This window comes from Bos mutus, chromosome 2 (genome assembly GCF_027580195.1).
Source record: "Bos mutus isolate GX-2022 chromosome 2, NWIPB_WYAK_1.1, whole genome shotgun sequence".
NCBI classification, from domain to species: Eukaryota; Metazoa; Chordata; class Mammalia; order Artiodactyla; family Bovidae; genus Bos; species Bos mutus.
In genome coordinates, this window is record NC_091618.1 from 129,669,762 (window position 1) to 129,689,607 (window position 19,846).

The following is a 19,846-nucleotide window of genomic DNA, read 5'->3' on the forward strand; positions in this document are numbered from 1 at the left end:
TGTTATCACCACAAACTAGCCAAATGTGAGACCTCTCTCTAATTCTATTATGGTCTCATCCCAGAGAATCTAAACCAAAGATCCTCACAAGGCAATGAAGGCCTCAATAACTGTCAAGTGAACTTGGTCTCTATTTGTTACTGCAGAGCCTATATCTCGTTTGGATCAAATGCACTGTCTGAATTCTCAAGCAGCCAGCTTTTAACTTGGCTAAAGTATTCTCTGAATCTTAATGTGTGCCTCCCTGCTTAAAACCTTTATTAGCTTACCACATCCTTGGGATAAAATCTACCAAATCCTTAGAGGCCTGCTGCTGCTAAGTTGCGTCAGTTGTGTCCGACTCTTAGCGACCCCATAGACGGCAGCCCACCAGGCTCCCCTGTCCCTGGGATTCTCCAGGCAAGAACACTGGAGTGGGTTGCCATTTCCTTCTCCAATTCATGAGAGTGAAAAGTGAAAGTGAAGTAGCTCAGTAGTGTCCGACTCTTAGCGACCCCATGGACTGTAGCCCACCAGGCTCCTCCATCCATGGGATTTTCCAGGCAAGAGTACTGGAGTAGGGTGCCATTGCCTTCTCCTAGGCCTCTAAGGCGGAGAAGGCAATGGCACCCTACTCCAGTACTTCATCCTTTAGGATGAAGGTATGGCCTATCATTCTTATCCAATCTCCATTTCTCAAGAACCAGCAATGTAGGATTTCTTGCACTAAGCAATGCATTGGCACATACTATTCCTCCTGCTTGAAATACATTTATTTTTCTCCTCCTGGATAATTCCTTAACTGCTTGCTAGTTTCTTCCACAGGTTTCTCCAAGGGAGTAGGTGCCCCTCTACACTTCCATAGTATATGCTGTGTGTGTTCTCAGTCATGTCTGACTCCTTGGGAGCCCATGGACTGTAGCCCACCAGGCTTCTCTGTCCATGAGATTCTCCAGGCAAGAATATTGGAGTGGGATGCCATTTCCTACTCCAGAGAATCTTCCTGACCCAGGAATCGAACACCCATCTCTTAAGTCTCCTGCACTGGCAGGTGGATTCTTTACCACTGCACCACCTGGGTAGTACATGCTACATAACCCCGTAACAATGATACTACACTGCAATAATAATTCTCATCTGGAAGGCAAGGAGTGTCTTTTGTCTGTAATGTGTTCAGCACTGAGTGTGACAGTAATGTCACTGAATAAACATAGAGACAAATATATAACAAAAGGAGAAATGGGAGAGTTAAAGTGATTCTGAGTCCAATTTCAGTAGGGTGGAAGAAATCTACTCCCCACTCCTCCACTGATTAGTTTAAAAGATTTTATGGAAAAAATGGACCTCTTCAGAAGCAGTTAAATATGGTCAATTGTAATACTGGCCATATTAACTGAAAACTAACTGAAATCCCCTGTCTTGCTAATGAATATTCATGATAAATAAGGGGAAAAATTAGCGTGTTAGAAATAACTGTACTTCAGAGTCAAGTTCAGCATCTTCATTGCAGAGATGAAAAAGTATGGGCTAAAAGAAATGGACGTGAGATTGTTAGAACTTTGATATAGGATGTGGCTGTGGCTCTCGTAATGTGGCTCAAAGTTGATAACCACTGAAACAGAACTTTTAAAACTAGTAAAAGGAATTTTACATTAATTTACAGTGGCTTAAGGGTAAAAAGTGTGATTAAAAATATAAGCAAGCAGAGAAAACAATTTTAAGGCAGAAGTGGAGAGAGCTCAGTACTGTGTTGTTAGTATTACAAGAAACAATGAAGATTTTGATGATTAAAAATGTTAAAGGTGATATCACCCAAAAAATGGAGAATAAATTAACAGGTCACTCTTAATTATTCATGTCCATGAAGAGAAGTAATTGATATCTTGAGTCACCTTTTATTTGGTTTTGCAGTAAAATATGTGATTTTTTCCTCTCAGTATTTAAACTCTTTTTTTGTTTATGGTAATATCAACATTTGAAGTAGAACTAGTTAAGTACTAGAAAAGTTGTGGCCACTCAGGCAACTCAGAGTTAATTATTCTGGGTTCTATTTTCTCACCTGTAAAATGGGTCGGATTATCACCATTTCAAAGATTCTTTTTAGCAACTATGAATCCATAAACACTGGTTTGACAAAATTAATCTAGAATTAATTTCAAGAATATGTCTAGTTCATCTAAATACCTTAATATCATTACTGGTATTTTTTAATCTCAGCAACTTTGGTTTTTATACTAGTGAGTCAAACTCCATCTCCAACTTCAATAAATAGATCATATTTACATTCTTAGTTAAGAAATATAGGCTGCAGTGGAATAGATGGCAATTCCTGCAACCTGAAGCCATTAAATCTGGCTAAGATCACTGAATTCAGGTCTAACATTTTCTAGTAGGTTTACAATTTGAGACCTTATAGACATTAATGGATCACACATGGCTACCCACAATGAGAAAGATCTATCCAAAGCGGCCTTCAGGCTTCATCTCTGCGTGACTTCCACGTCACCCTAGTGCTAAAGCCCAGACTGGGATTCCAAGCAAAACCCTTGGGCCTTAGGAGCCTCTTGGGGGACTTACACCTTAGGAGTACTCCCTCTTCCTTGCCAAGCTGTAACCTACTGATAAAAACGGGCAGTTGGGGGTGAGGCTTTCCTTTCCTTCCTGATCTCCTCGCCTCTCCCTTAATCTCCAGCTTCTCAAACTGCAGCGGCCGTCACCTCCATCCTGGGAGCAGGGCTTCGCCGTGGCCACCGCCCGCTGCAGCCATTCTGTCCCAAGGTTGGCAGCTGCGCGGGGTGCAGCTTCCTGTGGGGATGGGGGGGCCGCGCGTGGGGGCGGGGCTTCCACGCCCTCCCCATGAGCTGGGAGGCGGGGCCTCAACAGAACACCCCTCCCACAGCTATCCTGCCCGCTGGATTTCACAAACCGCCTCTCAGTTAATCTAGCACTCCTTAGAGAGGCGACAAAGGCTGTTTTGTAATTATTTCTTTCCCCAAATACTTTGTTTAGTCACTATGTCGTGTCCATCTCTTTGCGACCCCATGGACTGTAGCTCACCAGGCTCTTCTGACCATGAACTCCAGGCAAGAATAATGGAGTAGGTAGCCGTTCCCTTCTCCAGGGGATCTTCCCAACCCAGGGATTGAACCCAGGTGCCCTGCATTCTAGGTGGATTGTATGCCATCTGAGCCACGAGGGGAGCCCCTCTCAAATACTTACCTTGACCTTAATGAGTAGGACCTGTTTCTCACGTCAAAACAGTATGAAAATGGTAAAGAACATGAGCTCTGGGATTGGAGTCTCAATTGATAGGAGTCTACAATCCTAAATCTGAAGAGAAGATTAATAAGATCATATAAAGTAAGTACATAATGTATATAGCAAATTGGTGGTAAGCACTTGTCCTAACTACTAACTTAATCCAATATAAAGTACTGGAAGGAAAATGCAAAATGAATTTATTCTTTTAAGAAGCCGTTGCAGGACCTCTTCGGCTTTCCAAGTGCCCCAGTGGTGAAGATTCCCGCTGCCAATGCAGGAAGCGCAAGAGACGCAAATTCAATCCTTATGTAGGGAAGATGCCTTGGAGAAGGAAATGGCAACCCACTCCAGAATTCGTGCCTGAAAAATTCCATGGACAGAGGAGCCTAGTGGGCTACAGTCTGTGGGGTCACAAAGAGTCAGACACAACAGCAATTGAGCATGTAGGGCCTTTTACAATATACTGTAAGCTGGAAAATGATCCCAAAATTTAGCTTAGGTCTGGTACAAATGTATGATGCAAATTTTGTCATTATATATATCTCTATGAACTTCTCTTTCCTCAATTATCCATAAATTTAAAAGAATTACTCCCAGAAATGTGTCCCAGAGAGGGCCCCCAAATTTTTAAAGGGAATAATGGGAAAGACTCCAGTATTTGAGTTGTTGGAAACAAGACAGTGCTAGGAAAAAAGTCCCAGGTACAGGTAGAATTTCAGGTATCACAATTTGTACCTCCCAACACAAACATCTTAATTTTAAAATTAATGAAATTTGAAAATTTCTGTAATTTTCTTTGAAAATTACAGGTGGTATATATGGAGACACTGTATACAGTATAACATTTTACATAACAAATACAATCACTGAAAATCATAAATATAACCCCATGAACAGTATGAAAAGGCAAAAAGATAGAACACTGAAAGATAAACTCCCCAGGTTGGTAGGTGGCCAATATGCTACTGAAGATCAGTTGAGAAATAACTCCAGAAAGAATGAAGATATGGAGCCAAAGCAAAAACAACACCCAGTTGTGGATGTGACTGGTGATGGAAGCAAGGTCTGATGCTGTAAAGAGCAATATTGCAGAGGAACCTGAATGTTAGGTCCATAAATCAAGGCAAATTGGAAGTGGTCAAACAGGAGATGGAAAGACTGAACCTTGACATCTTTAGGAATCAGCAAACTAAAATGGACTGGATGGGTTAATTTAACTAGATGACCATTTTATCTACCATTGTGGGCAAGAATCCCTTAGAAGAAATGGAGTAGCCATCATAGTCAACAAGAGAATCCGAAATGCAGTACTTGGGTGCAATCTCAAAAACGACAGAATGATCTCTGTTCATTTACAGGGCAAACCATTCAGTATCATGGTAATCCAAGTCTATGCCTCGACCAGTAACGCTGAAAAAGCTGAAGTTGAATGGTTCTTTGAAGACCTACAAGACCTTCTAGAATGAACACCCAAAAAAGATATCCTTTTCATTATAGGGGTCTGGAATGCAAAAGTAGGAAGTCAAGAAACACTGGGACTAACAGGTAAATTTGGCCTTGGAGTACAGAATGAAGCAGGGCAAAGGCTAATAGAGTTTTGCCAAGAGAACACACTGGTGATAGCAAACACCCTCTTCCAACAACACAAGAGAAGACTCTATACATGAACATCCCCATATGGTCAATACCAAAATCAGATTGGTTATATTCTTTGCAGCCGAAGATGGAGAAGCTCTATACAGTCAGCAAAAACAAGAGCGGAAGCTGACTATGGCTCAGATCATGAAGTGCTTATTGCCAAATTCAGACTTAAATTGAAGAAAGTAGGCAAAACCACTAGACCATTCAGGTGTGACCTAAATCAAATCCATTACGATTATACAGAAGTCAGAAATAGATTCAAAGGATTAGATCTGATAGACAGAGTGCTTGATGAACTATGGATGGAGGTCGTGACATTGTATAGGAGACAGGGACAAATACCATCCCCAAGAAAAAGAAATGCAAAAAAGCAAAATGGCTGTCTGAGGAGGCCTTACAAATAGCTGTGAAAAAAAGAGAAGTGAAAAGCAAAGGAGAAAAGGAAAGATATACCCATTTGAATGCAGAGCTCCAAAGAATAGAACGGAGAGAAAAGAAAGCCTTCCTCAGTGATCAATACAAAGAAATAGAGGAAAACAAGAGAATGGGAAAGACTAGAGATCTCTTCAAGAAAATTAGAGATATCAAGGGAATATTTCATGCAAAGATGGGCTCAATAAAGGGCAGAAATGGTATGGACCTAACAGAAGCAGAAGATATTAAGAAAAGATGGCAAGAATACACAGAAGAACTATACAAAAAGATCTTCAAGACCCAGATAATCACGATGGTATGATCATTCACCTAGAGCCTGACATCCTGGAATGCAAAGTCAAGTGGGCCTTAGGAAGCATCACTATGAACAAAGCTAGTGAGGGTGACAGAATTTCAGCTGAGCTGTTTCAAATCCTAAAAGATGATGCTGTGAAAGTGTTGCACTCAATATGCCAGCAAATTTGGAAAACTCAGCAGTGGCCCCAGGACTGGAAAGGGTCAGTTTTCATTCCAATCCCAAAGAAAGGCAATGCCAAAGAATGTTCAAACTACCATAAAATTGCACTCATCTCACACACTAGTAAAGTAATGCTCAAAATTCTCCAAGCCAGGCTTCAACAGTATGTGAACCATGAACTTCCAGATGTTCAAGCTGGATTTAGAAAAGGCAGAGGAACCAGAGATCAAATTGCCAACATCGACTGGATCATCAAAAAAAGCAAGAGAGTTCCAGAAAAACATCTATTTCTGCTTTATTGAGTATGCCAAAGCCTTTGACTGTGTGGATCACAACAAACTGTGGAAAATTCTGAAAGAGATGGGAATACCAGACCACCTGACCTGCCTCTTGAGAAACCTGTATGCAGTTCAGGAAGCAAGTTAGAATTGGACATGGAACAATAGACTTGTTCCAAATAGGAGAAGAAGTATGTCAAGGCTGTATATTGTCACCCTGCTTATTTAATTTATATGCAGAGTACCTCATGAGTAACACTGGGCTGGAGGAAGCACAAGCTGGAATCAAGATTGCTGGGATAAATATCAATAACCTCAGATATGCAGATGCCACCACCCTTATGCCAGAAAGTGAAGAACTAAAGAGCCTCTTGATGAAAGTGAAAGAGGAGAGTGAGTGAGAAGGTTGGCTTAAAGCTCACCATTCAGAAAACGAAGATCATGGCATCCAGTCCCATCACTTTATGGGAAATAGATGGGGAAATAGTGGAAACAGTGTCAGACTTTATTTTTCTGGGCTCCAAAATCAGTGCAGATGGTGATTGCAGCCATGAAATTAAAAGACGCTTACTCCTTGGAAGGAAAGTTATGACCAACCTAGACAGTGTATTAAAAAGCAGAGACATTACTTTGCCAACAAAGGTCCATCTAGTAAAGGCTATGTTTCTTCCAGTAGTCACATATGGATGTGAGAGTTGGACTATAAAGAAAGCTGAGTGCCAGAGAATTGATGCGTTTGAACTGTGGTGTTGGAGAAGAGTCTTGAGAGTCCCTTGAACTGCAAGGAGATCCAACTAGTCCATCCTGATGGAGATCGGTCTTGGGTGTTCATTGGAAGGACTGATGTTGTAGCTGAAACATCAATACTTTGGCCACCTGGTGGGAAGAGCTGACTCATTGGAAAAGATCCTCATTCTGGAAAAGATTGAAGGCAGGAGGAAAAAGGGGATGAGAGAGGATGAGATGGTTGGATGGCATCACCGACTCAATGGACATGGGTTTGAATAAACTCTGGGAGTCGGTGATGGACAGGGAGCCCTGGTGTGCTGTGGTCCTTCAGGTGGCAAAGAGTCGGATACGACTGAGCAACTGAACTGAACTATTCAAAGTGTTGAGTATCTTTTTTAAAAATTGGTATATCTGGTGCTTAAATTTTAATCTAGACTTGTATATGATGCCATTTGGAAAAAAACTAAAGTGTTCACTATTCCTAAAATAGTTTTATCTATAAAGGACTTAAATATAATTTTCTAGATAACATCTGCATCCAGATACTTAACAGATAAAGACTGGCAAATTTCAAATTACCTTGAACTTATTTGAATGTTGAACTTACTGGATTTTTATGAAGTTTCTCATAGGCATTTTAATTATTTTGCAATTTAGATCATAGAAATGAATGATGAATTAAGAAGAAACTGGCAAGAAATGGACTTGAATGGACGTAACATATTTTGGGAAGGAAATGGTATGTTTTCAAAGTTAATTTTATTTATTTTAAAAGGACAGTTTTTTCCTAAATGTGCTTTCATTTTATCTATGACAAGACAATGATGTTAACCTGCCTAAAAACATATTTTAAATATTTTGCTAATAATAATAGTGAAATTTTTTCCATCTTAATAACTAAATGTATATAACATATTTACTACCTATTTCCAAGTTTTTTGCACTCTTTTTTGTCTTTTGTTCTTAGCTTCCCTAGTCATATAAAAAAACTCCTAAATCAAACTTTTCCCTCCATACATAGTGATGATCCTTGATGTCCCAGATAAAAACAAGATTAAAGCACAAACCTCCACACATGAGGTTTCCAACTTTTCAAAGGTTCTATAGGAGAAATCAAGTTTTAACTACTTTTCCCATTTAAAACTCAAATAAAATATACCATCCTTCTCTGCCCCCAGAGTTGAAGACGAATACTTCATTTTTTCTAGGTTTCTTCAATTGACAAGTTTGAGGATACTCTGTGTATTCTAGTAGGTCAGTTGTCGGTATCTGTGGGTTGTACCTCTCCACATTCAACTGACCATGCATCAGAAATATTCAGGAGCAAAACTTGAATTTACCATATACCAACAATTTACCATACACCAGACACCAGCTCCTGGTGGTTCAGATGGTAAAAAATTCTGCCTGCAATACAGGAGATGTAGGGGACATGTGTTCAGTTTCTGGGTTGGGAAGATCCCCTGGAGAAGGGAATGGCTACCCACTCCATATTCTTGTCTGGGGAATTCCATGGACAGATGAACCTGGTGGGCTTCAGTCTGTGGGGTCGCAAAGAGTTGGACATTACTGAGCAACTATTTACATAGTATTTACATTATATTTACAACTATGTGCAAAGTATTTGCATGGTAGTATATTTTGTAAGTAATCTAGAGATGAGTTAAAATATACAGAAAAGTCTGTTTAGGTTATATGCAAATACCATGCCATTTTATGTGAAAGACTTGAGCATCTTCTTAGATTTTGGGATCTGTGTGGAATTCTGGAGCCAATCTTTCATGGATACCAAGTGATAGCTATATATCAGTATAGCTTAAGTCAGCACTTCTCAAATTTTAATGTGCATATGAATCTCCTAGGCATCTTGTTAAAATACATGTCTGATTTAGTAGATCTGGAATAGGGTCTAATATTCTGCATTTCTGACAGGTGCTGCTGGTTCAGGAACTATATTTGAGTTAACAAGAGTGCACATAATTTTTGGCCAAATGATAGATTCTTGAAATAGACTGCACATAAATTGTTAATCTGAATATGCTGAAAGTCAGTCAGAATTATGAATGTGTTTATGGCTCTCCACTTTTGTTAGGAAGTCAAATTTAGGTTTTCTTTTGTGACATCACTCTTTATAAAGAAGTAGGATATATATACAAGTTGGCCTTTGGTATCCGTGCAGGTTGGGGTCTGAGGGGAATATCAGAATCCATGAATGCTCAGGTCCATAGTGGGCCCTCTGTTTCCTCAGACGTGGAACCTGCTAATACTAACATCTGGCTGTATGCTTATTGAAGAAAAGTCATAAATAAGTGTATCTGCATAATTCAAACTTGTGTTGTTCAAGGGTCAACTGTATTCTCAAAATATTACTGAGGTGGGTGGGTGTGTGTTAGTCACTCAGTCGTGTCCAGTTCTTTGTGAACCCATGGACTGTAACCAGGCTTCTCTGTCCGTGGAATTTTCTAGGGAAGAATACTGGAGTGGGTTGCCATTCCCTTCTCTAGGGGATCTTCCTGACCCAGGGATTGACCCTGGGTCTCTTGCATTACAGGTAGATTCTTTACTGTCTGAGCCACCAAGGAAGCACTACTGAGGTAGCTGACTCCAAAATAACTACCATCAGCTTTCCCTTCTTATACACACAAGCCATCTCCCGTTAAGAGGTGGAATCTACTCCTCCATTCCCTTGATTCTGCACTAGTTTTTGATTCCCTTTATCATTAGTTAGATTATAACAGCAGTGAGGCTATATGCCTCCCAAAGCGAAGTCAGATGCCTTGCCGCTTTCCTTGCAGCTCTCTTGAAACTTCTGGGGAAGTCAGTCACCTCCTAAGAAGTCAGCCTACCTTGAGTCTGCCAAAAGTACAAGCCTGCCAGGTGAAGAGGCCATGTTGAAAATGAGATGCTTGACTAATTGATTCCCAATTGTTCAGTCATCCTAGCTCAGGTGCTGGATGTTGAGTGGAGACTCCTTTCATTGATTATGATCTCAGCTTCCATCTGATTATTTGAGGTGCCCAAGGGAGGACTGCCCAGCTGAGCTCATCAGCTGCCCAAACCTTGAAAGATAAACTGTTAAACCACTAAGTTTTGAGGCGCTGCAAGTGGTAAAGAAACCACCTGCCAATGCAGGAGATGAGACACAAAAGACACGGGTTTGATCCCAGTGTTGGGAAGATCCCCTGGAGGAGGAAATGGCAACCTACTCCACTATTCTTACCTGGAGAATTCCATGGACAGACAAGCCTGGTAGGCTACAGTCCATGGGGTTGCAAAAGAATTGGACACAACTAAACATGCACACATAATGCATGCAGAAATAGATAAACAGAATGTTTACCTTATGCCAGCTTGACGAGTTTTATAACTGAGATGTCATGTGGATCTTACAGAAAATGAGAGGTTGCAAATGCATATGAAATTTTCATGTAAATAATACTGTAGGCTAGGGTTTTTTTTAATTATAAACTTACTCATGTAATATCTAAGTCTTATTTTCATTAAAATGTTCTAGTATTAAATAACATATTTGAGTCATATTTTATGATTATGCCTTCGAGATTGGGGATACTATTAATTTGGAAATCTGATTTTCAGCTCTTCCACATAATCACTAGAATTTTCCATTCTTGCCAGTAAATGCTGTCACCTATCCATGGGATCAAACTGAGTGAGAAATAGATTAATATTCTTTATTAAATGTTAACTTTTGTTTTTGATTCATGCCATGATTTGTCTAGATATTGCTCTTTACATTAGTTTCTTAAGGGGGCTTTATTGTTTCATAAAGAATGATTTTACAGATATTTAAAAACAGGAGGAGAAGGGGATTACAGAGGATGAGGTGGTTGGATGGAATCACCAACTCAATGGACATGAGTTTAAGTAAGCTCCGGGAGTTGGTGATGGACAGGGAAGCCTGGCGTCCTGCAGTCCGTGGGGTCAAAAAGAGTTGGACATAACTGAGAAACTGAACTGAACTGAACTGAAAGATTAATAGACATATGTGAAAGAGATTTATATATATTCAGGAATAGCCAGTAAAGAACTAAAGAACTATAGGAAAAGCAGTTGAATATATCAAAAACTCATCAAGAAAAAGAAAAAAATCTTAAGATTAATTTTTTTCTTTTTCTTTCTTTCTTTTTTTTTTTTTGACAAGAAACACAAAGAAGAAAACTCCACAGCACCTCAAAAGGCTAATGTGGAGGTAGAAATATGTAGAGGGAATAAACCGTGTGATTTATAAGAAAAAAAGAAAAAAGATTTAAGTGAATTTTTTTAACAAGGAAAACAAAGACCAAAACTCCACAGCACTGCAAAAGGCTAATGTGAAGGTGGAAATATGTTGGGGAATAAACAGTGTGATTTATAAAAAGAAAGAATCTTAAAAATGAACATTTTTATTTTTATAACAAGAAAAACAAAGAGGAAAACTCCACAGCACTGCTAAAGGCTAATGTGAAGGTGGAGATATGTTGCGGGAATCAACAGTGTGATTTATTAGAGACAAAAAAATTAAAAAGAAAAAAAATTTTTAAGACTCTCAAGGTCGTAGTTCTTGGTTGTGGAGTCTACTCCTGTGAAGGGGGTTGCGTTAGTGTCCTATGATCTTTTCCTGGTTGGGGGAGCTCGTGCCTGTGTTCTGGTTGATGGAGCTGGTTCTCCTCTCTCTGAAGGGCAGTGTAGTGTCCAGTAGTAGGTTTTGGAGTGTCTTTAGGTTCGGTATGCCTTTGGGCAGTGTTCTGGCTTTGGCAGTGTTTGGCGCGTCTATTTCCGCAGCCCCTTCAAAGTGACCCTCTCAGCATATCTGCAGTGCTGCCAGCCCCCTACTTGTCCCTGGGATCATTGACGGTGCTTCTGTTCTCCTGTCCTGCCCTGCGCTTCTGGCGGAAGCTTGCTAGGTAGGGGCTTGTGTGGATCTTTTCTTGTACCTTCTGCGTCACCGAGACTTGTGCGGGCTTCCCTTAGCCCCCTGAGCTCACCCTCTGAGTCGCCCGGCTTGTGATCACTTGTCTCAGTTCCTGAGGCCCGCCCTCTGTGTCACAGGGCTTGTGTGCACTTGTTTTGACTCTCTGGGGGCTTGTGTGCACTTGTATCAGCTTCCTGGGTGCGGCACTCTGCATCGCGGGACTTGTGTGGACTTGTTTCGGCTCCCCGTGCCTCCCTTTGCATGGTCGCCAGGTTTATATGCACTTGTTTTGTCTTACCACCTGCCCTCTGGGGGTTATGTGTTCTCTGGGCTGTGCCAGGAGGTTTGTGTACGCTGCCCAAGTTTGTGTGCCTCCCCTCTATCAACAGCCCAGCCCTGCCCTTTGAACCGTGGGGGTTTTGTGCACCAGCTGTGTTTGTATGCCACACCACAGTCGGCTCGATGTCACATCTTATGTTCAAATGTTTAATCCATTTCAAGTTAATTTTTGTGTATGGTTTAAGTTAGTGATCCACTATCATTCTTTTACATGGGACTGCCCAATTTTTCCAATACCATTTATTCAACAGATTGTTCTTTCCTCATTGTATATTTTTGGCTTCTTCATCATGAATTAATAGGTTATATATATATATATATAAACTATATATATATAGCTTTATTTCCAGGACTATTCTGTTTCATTAATTTATGTATCTGTTTCCACACCCGCACCATAAATTTTAATTACTAGTCTTTGTAATATAGTTTGAAACAGGTAACATGATGCCTTCACCTGTTTGTTTGTTTGTTTTTTTCTTTCTGAAGGTTGCTTTGTTTATTCAGGGTCTTCTGCAGTGCCATAAAAAGTTTAGAATTCTTTGTTCTATTTTTGTGAAAACTAAATATGAATTTTGATAGGGATTGCATTGAATTTTTTATATTGCTCTGTGTAGTATGGACAGTTTAGCAGTTAATTCTTCCAACGCTTGAGCATGGAATATCTTTCTATTTATTTATATTGTCTTCAATTTCTTTCATTAATGTCCTGTAGTTTTTTTATATCAGGTCTTTTACAAATCCACAGCAAACATTATCCTCAATGGTGAAAAATTGAAAGCATTTCTGCTAAAGTCAGGAACAAGACAAGCGTGCCCACTCTCACCACTACTATTCAACATAATTTTGGAAGTTTTGGCCACAGCAATCAGAGCAGAAAAAATAAAGGAATCCAGATTGGAAAAGAAGAAGTAAAACTCTCACTGTTTGCAGATGACATGATCCTGTAACATAGAAAACCCTAAAGACTCTACCAGAAAATTACTAGAGCTAATCAATGAATATAGTAAAATTGCAGAATATAAAATTAACACACAGAAATCCCTTGCATTTCCATACACCAACAATGAGAAAACAGAAAGAGAAATTAAGGAAACAATTCCATTCACCATTGCAACGAAAAGAATAAAATACTTAGGAATATCTCTACCTAAAGAAACAAAATACCTATATATAGAAAACTATAAAACACTGATGTAAGAAATCAAAGAGGATAACATCTGTGGAAGAAACAGGAGTCAGGAGGAAAACTTAAGAAAGGCTTACAAATATGGCAATATTAGTAAGAGTTCAAAATAATAAATGGCAAATTGAAATCAGTAGGAAATTGTCCAGGTTTGATCCCTGGGTTGGGAAGATCCCCTGGAAAAGGAGATGGCAACCCACTACAGTATTCTTGTCTGGAGAATCCCATGGACAGAGGAGCCTGGCAGGCTACAGTCTATGGATTAGCAAGGAACGGACATGACTTAGCAACTAAACCACTACATTTTCTGTTTTAACACTAAAATCAGTTGCTATTAATTGTCCTAGTAAAATATTACATGCATCAAATTCTTTTATTCTTCCAACTATATACACATCTTGTTAGAAATTAACCCCTCAAAAATGAGTATATATTTATGATTTTATCTGCTAGATGTCAAGGTTCTTCTATCACTAAAATATTTTTTTTTTGTAAAATTGAACTTTTTCCTAATAATATTATTGAAAATCTTCAATAGAGTCTTCAAAATGCCTGGCTTACATCAAGTCAAATGTCATAGATATTTTCATTTGTGTGAATATTTTATCAATTTTACTGTGCCTTGTATTCTATTATTCAATTAAATAATGTAGCTATCTAAGGGGATGATTAACAACATTTATTTAAGAGTACATTTCATGACATTAACTGAATTATATCTTCTTGAAACTCTTTGAATGGCTATGTTAATATTTACATGTTTATATTTATAAATTTTAGTTTTTTCTGTGTATACATAAAGTGTGTGTGGGTGTGATAATTAGTCATTATGTTTTATGTATGAGACATAAGTCTAATGGTACATGTTCTGGTACAAGTCCTTTGCTGGCCAATTTTACTTTAACTTTAGTGTAACAGTATGAATATTCATAATATGTAGCAATCTTATAAATGTGCTTGAGTAGGCAGCAATAATTGCTGCAATATGTTGAGAATTAAATCAACTGAAGAAAACAAAAGTGGCAGAACTAATTAAAAACATGGAGCAAGAAAAAAAAAAAAGAAATCAAAGAGGACACAAATAGATGGAGAAATATACCATGTTCATGGATTGGAAGAGTCAATATAGTGAAAATGAGTATACTACCCAAAGCAATCTATAGATTCAATGCAATCCCTATCAAGCTACCAACAGTATTTTTCACAGAGCTAGAACAAATAATTTCACAATTTGTATGGAAATACAAAAAACCTCGAATAGCCAAAGCAATCTTGAGAAAGAAGAATGGAACTGGAGGAATCAACATGCCTGACTTCAGGCTGTACTACAAAGCCACAGTCATCAAGACAGTATGGTACTGGCACAAAGACAGAAATATAGATCAATGGAACAAAATAGAAAGCCCAGAGATAAATCCACGTACCTATGGACACCTTATCTTTGACAAAGGAGGCAAGAATATACAATGGAGAAAAGATAATCTCTTTAACAAGCAGTGCTGGGAAAACTGGTCAACCACTTGTAAAAGAATGAAACTAGAACACTTTCTAATACCATACACAAAAATAGACTCAAAATGGATTAAAGATCTAAACGTAAGACCAGAAAGTATAAAACTCCTAGAGAAAAACATAGGCAAAACACTCTCTGACATAAATCATAGCAGGATCCTCTATGACCCACCTCCCATAGTAATGGAAATAGAAGCAAAACTAAACAAATGGGACCTAATTACAATTAAAATCTTTTGCACAACAAAGGAAACTATAAGCAAAGTGAAAAGACAGCCTTCAGAATGGGAGAAAATAATAGCAAACGAAGCAACTGACAAAGAATTAATCTCAAAAATATACAAGAAACTCCTGCAGATCAATTCCAGAAAAATAAATAACCCAATCCAAAAATGAGCCAAAGAACTAAAAAGACATTTCTCCAAAGAAGACATACAGATGGCTAACAAACACATGAAAAGATGCTCATCATCACTCATTATCAGAGAAATGTAAATCAAAACCACAATTAGGTACCATCTCATGCTGGTCAGAATGGCTGCTATCCAAAAGCCTACAAACAATAAATGCTGGAGAGAGTGCAGAGGAAAGGTTACACTGTTGGTGGGAATGCAAACTAGTACAGCCACTATGGAGAACAGTGTGGAGATTCCTTAAAAAACTGGAAATAGAACTGCCATATGACCCAGCAATCCCACTGCTGGGCATACACACCGAGGAAACCAGAATTGGAAGAGACATGTATACCCCAATGTTCACCGCAGCTCTGTCTACAATAGCCAGGACATGGAAGCAACCTAGATGTCCATAAGCAGATGAATGGATAAGAAAGCTGTGGTACATATACACAATGGAATATTACTCAGCCATTAAAATGAATACGTTTGAATCAGTTCTAATGAGGTGGATGAAACTGGAGCCTATTATACAGAGTGAAGTAAGTCAGAAAGAAAAACACCAATACAGTATACTAATGCATATATATGGAATTTAGAAAGATGGTAACGACAACTCTATATGTGAGACAACAAGAGACACAGATGTATAGAACAGTCTTTGAGACTCTGTGGGAGAAGGCGAGGGTGGGATGATCTGAGAGAATAACATGGAAATGTATATTATCATATGTGAAACATATCGCCAGTCCAGGTTCGATGCATGAGACAGGGTGCTCAGGGCTGGTGCACTGGGATGACCCAGAGGGATGGGATGGGGAGGGAGGTGGGAGGTGGGGTTCAGGATGGGGAACACATATAAACCCATGGCTGATTCATGTCAATGTACGGCCAAAACCATTACAATATTGTAAAGTAAAGAGCCTCCGATTAAAATAAATAAAGAATTTTAAAAAGAAAAAAATAATATGCAGGTCTTTTGCTTCCTTGGTTAAATTTATTCTTGGCATTTCTGATGTGATTACAAATGGGATTGTTTTCCTAATTTCTCTTTCTGATAGTTTATTGTTAGTGTAAGGAAACAAAACAGGTCTTTGAATACTGCACCTTTGTTGAATTCATTTATTAGTTATAATGGTTTTTTGATAGTCTTTAAGGTTTTTTATATATAGTATCATGTCATCTGCAAACAGTGACAGTGTTACTTTTTCCTTTCCAGTTTGAATTTCTTTTATTTATCTTCTCTGACTACTATGCCTAGGACTTTCAATACTGTATTGAATAAAAGTGGGTATCCTTGTTTTGTTCTTCATCCTAGAAAAAAAGCCTTCAGCTTCTATCTATTAGCTTGTTAGCTGGGGTTTGTCACGTATGGCTTTTGGTTTTGTTATGTTGAGGTGAAAGTAAAAGAGAGTATTAGTAACTCAGTCATGTCCGACTCTTTTTTACCCCATGAACTGTAGCCTGCCATGACCCCTGTCCATGGAATTCTCTTGGCAAGAAAACTGGAGTGGTTAACCATTTCCTTCTCCAGGGGATTTTTCCCAAACCAGGGGTCAAACCCAGGTTTCCTGCATTGCAGGTGGATTCTTTACCATCTGAGCAACCAGGGAAAACTGTTATTTTGAGATGTGTTCTCTCTATTCCCACATTTTGAGTTTTTTTTTTTTTTTTTAATCATCAGTCAGTTAAGTTCAGTTGCTCAGTCGTATCTGACTCTTTGTGAGCCCATAAACCACAGCACGCCAGGCCTCCCTGTCCATCACCAACTCCTGGAATTTACCCAAACCCATGTCCATCAAGTCGGTGATGCCATTCAACCATCTCATCCTCTGTCGTCCCGTTCTCCTCCTGCCCTCAATCTTTCCCAGCATCAGGGTCTTTCCCAATGAGTCAACTCTTTGCAGCAGGTGGCCAAAGTATTGGAGTTTCAGCTTCAGCATCAGTCCTTCCAAAGAAATCCCAGGGCTGATCTCCTTTAGGATGGACTGGTTGGATCTCCTTGCAGTCCAAGGGACTCTCAAGAGTCTTCTCCAACACCACAGTTCAAAAGCATCAATTCTTCGGCGCTCAGCTTTCTTCACAGTCCAACTCTCACATTCATACATGACCACTGGAAAAACTATAGCCTTGACTAGATGGACCTTTGTTGGCAAAGTAATATCTTTGCTTTTCAATATGTTATCTAGGTTGGTCATAACTTTCCTTCCAAGGAGTAAGTGTCATTTAATTTCATGGCTGCAATCACCATTTGCAGTGATTTTGGAGCCCAGAAAAATAAAGTCTGACACTGTTTCCACTGTTTCCCCATCTATTTCCCATGAAGTGGTGGGACCAGATGCCATGATCTTCGTTTTCTGAATGTTGAGCTTTAAGCCAACGTTTTCCTCTCCACTTTCACTTTCATCAAGAGACTTTTTAGTTCCTCTTCACTTTCTGCCCTAAGGCTGGTGTCATCTGCATATCTGAGGTTATTGATATTTCTCCCAGCAATCTTGATTCCAGCTTGTGCTTCTTCCAGCCCAGCGTTTCTCATGATGTACTCTGCATATAAGTTAAATAAGCAGGTGACAATATACAGCCTTGACGTACTCCTTTTCCTATTTGGAACAAGTCTGTTGTTCCATGTCCAGTTCTAACTCTTGCTTCCTGACCTGCATATAGGCTTCTCAAGAGGCAGGTCAGGTGGTCTGGTATTCCCATCTCTTTCAGAATTTTCCACAGTTTCTTGTAATCCTCACAGTCAAAGGCTTTGGCATAGTCAATAAAGCAGAAATAGATGCTTTTCTGGAACTCTTGCTTTCTTGATGATCCAGCAGATGTTGGCAATTAGATCTCTGGTTCCTCTGCCTTTTCTAAAACCACTTGAACATCTGGAAGTTCACGGTTCACATATTGCTGAAGCCTGGCTTGGAGAATTTTGAGCATTACTTTACTAGTGTGTGAGATGAGTGCAATTGTGCGGTAGTTTGAACATTCTTTGGCATTGCCTTTCTTTGGGATTGGAATGAAAACTGACCCTTTCCAGTCCTGTGGCCACTGCTGAGTTTTCCAAATTTGCTGGCATATTGAGTGTAGCACTTTCACAGCATCAGCTTTCAGGATTTGGAACAGCTCAACTGGAATTCCATCACCTCCACTAGCTTTGTTCGTAGTGATGCTTTCTAAGGCCCAGTTGACTTCACATTCCAAGATGTCTGGCTCTAGGTCAGTGATCACACCATCGTGATTATCTTGGTCGTGAAGCTCTTTTTTGTGTGTAGTTCTTCTGTGTATTCTTGCCACCTCTTATTTATATCTTCTGCTTCTGTTAGGTCCATACCATTTCTGTCCTTTATCTAGCCCATCTTTGCATGAAATATTCCCTTGGTATCTCTAATTTTCTTGAAGAGATCTCTAATCTTTCCCATTCTGTTGTTTTCCTCTATTTCTTTGCATTGATCGCTGAGGAAGGCTTTCTTATCTCTCCTTGCTATTCTTTGCAACTCTAGTAGTCACTTATAATTCTTTGTATTTCTCTGGTATCAATAATAACATCTCTTCTATTTCTGATTTTATTTGGGCTCTTTTTTTCTTGGTAAGTCTAGAGAATGTTTTGCCAGTTGTTTTAGTTTTCCAAAAATTAACTCTTAGTTTTATTGATTTTTTTCTATTGTATTTGTAGTGTCTATTTCATTAATTTCTTTGCTAATCTTTGTAATTTTCTTCCTTTTACTAATTTTGGACTTCATTTGTTCTTTTTCTAGTTATTTGAGATATAAAGTTAGGTTGTTTATTTGAGACTTTTCCAGTTTGTTGAGGTAGGCATTTATCACTGTGAACTTCCCTCTTAGAACTGCTTTTGTTGCATCACATAAAATTCAGTATGTTATGTTTCCATTTCTATTTATATCAAGATGTTTTTTCATTTCTCTTTTGATTTTTTTTCATTGACCCATTGGTTACTGGTTACTCAGTAGAATCTTGTTTAATTTCCACATGTCTGTGAATTTTCCAGTTTTCTTTGTGCCATTAATTTTTCATCTCATACTACTGTGATTGGAAAACTTGCTTGGTACGATTTCAGTCCTCTTAAATTTGTTAAGACATATTTTCTGACCTAACATATGATCTGTCTTGTGCTCTTGAGAAGAATGTGTATTCTGTTGCTTTTAGATGAAATACTTTGTAAATATTTATTAATACCTGGTCTAACTGAAGAAAGCTGAGCACCGAAGAATTGATGCTTTTGAACTGTGGTGTTGGAGAAGACTCTTGAGAGTCCCTTGGACTGCAAGGAGATCCAACCAGTCCATTCTAAAGGAGATCATCCATGGGTGTTCTTTGGAAGGAATGATGCTAAAGCTGAAACTCCAATACTTTGGCCACCTCATGCTAAGAGTTGACTCATTGGAAAAGACTCTGATGCTGGGAGGGATTGGGGGCAGGAGGAGAAGGGGGCGACAGAGGATGAGATGGTTGGATGGTATCACTGACTTGATTGACATGAGTTTGAGTAAGCTCTGGGAGTTGGAGGTGGACAGGGAAGCCTGACGTGTCACAGTCCATGGGATCACAAAGAGTCAGACATGAATGAGCAACTGAACTGAGTGGTGATGAATTCATTTAGCTTTGGTTCACTGGAAAACTCTCTCTCTCTCCTTAAATTCTGAATACTAACTTTATCACGTATAGTTTTCTTGGTTGAAAGTTTTTTCTTTCAGTGCTTTGAATATATCAATA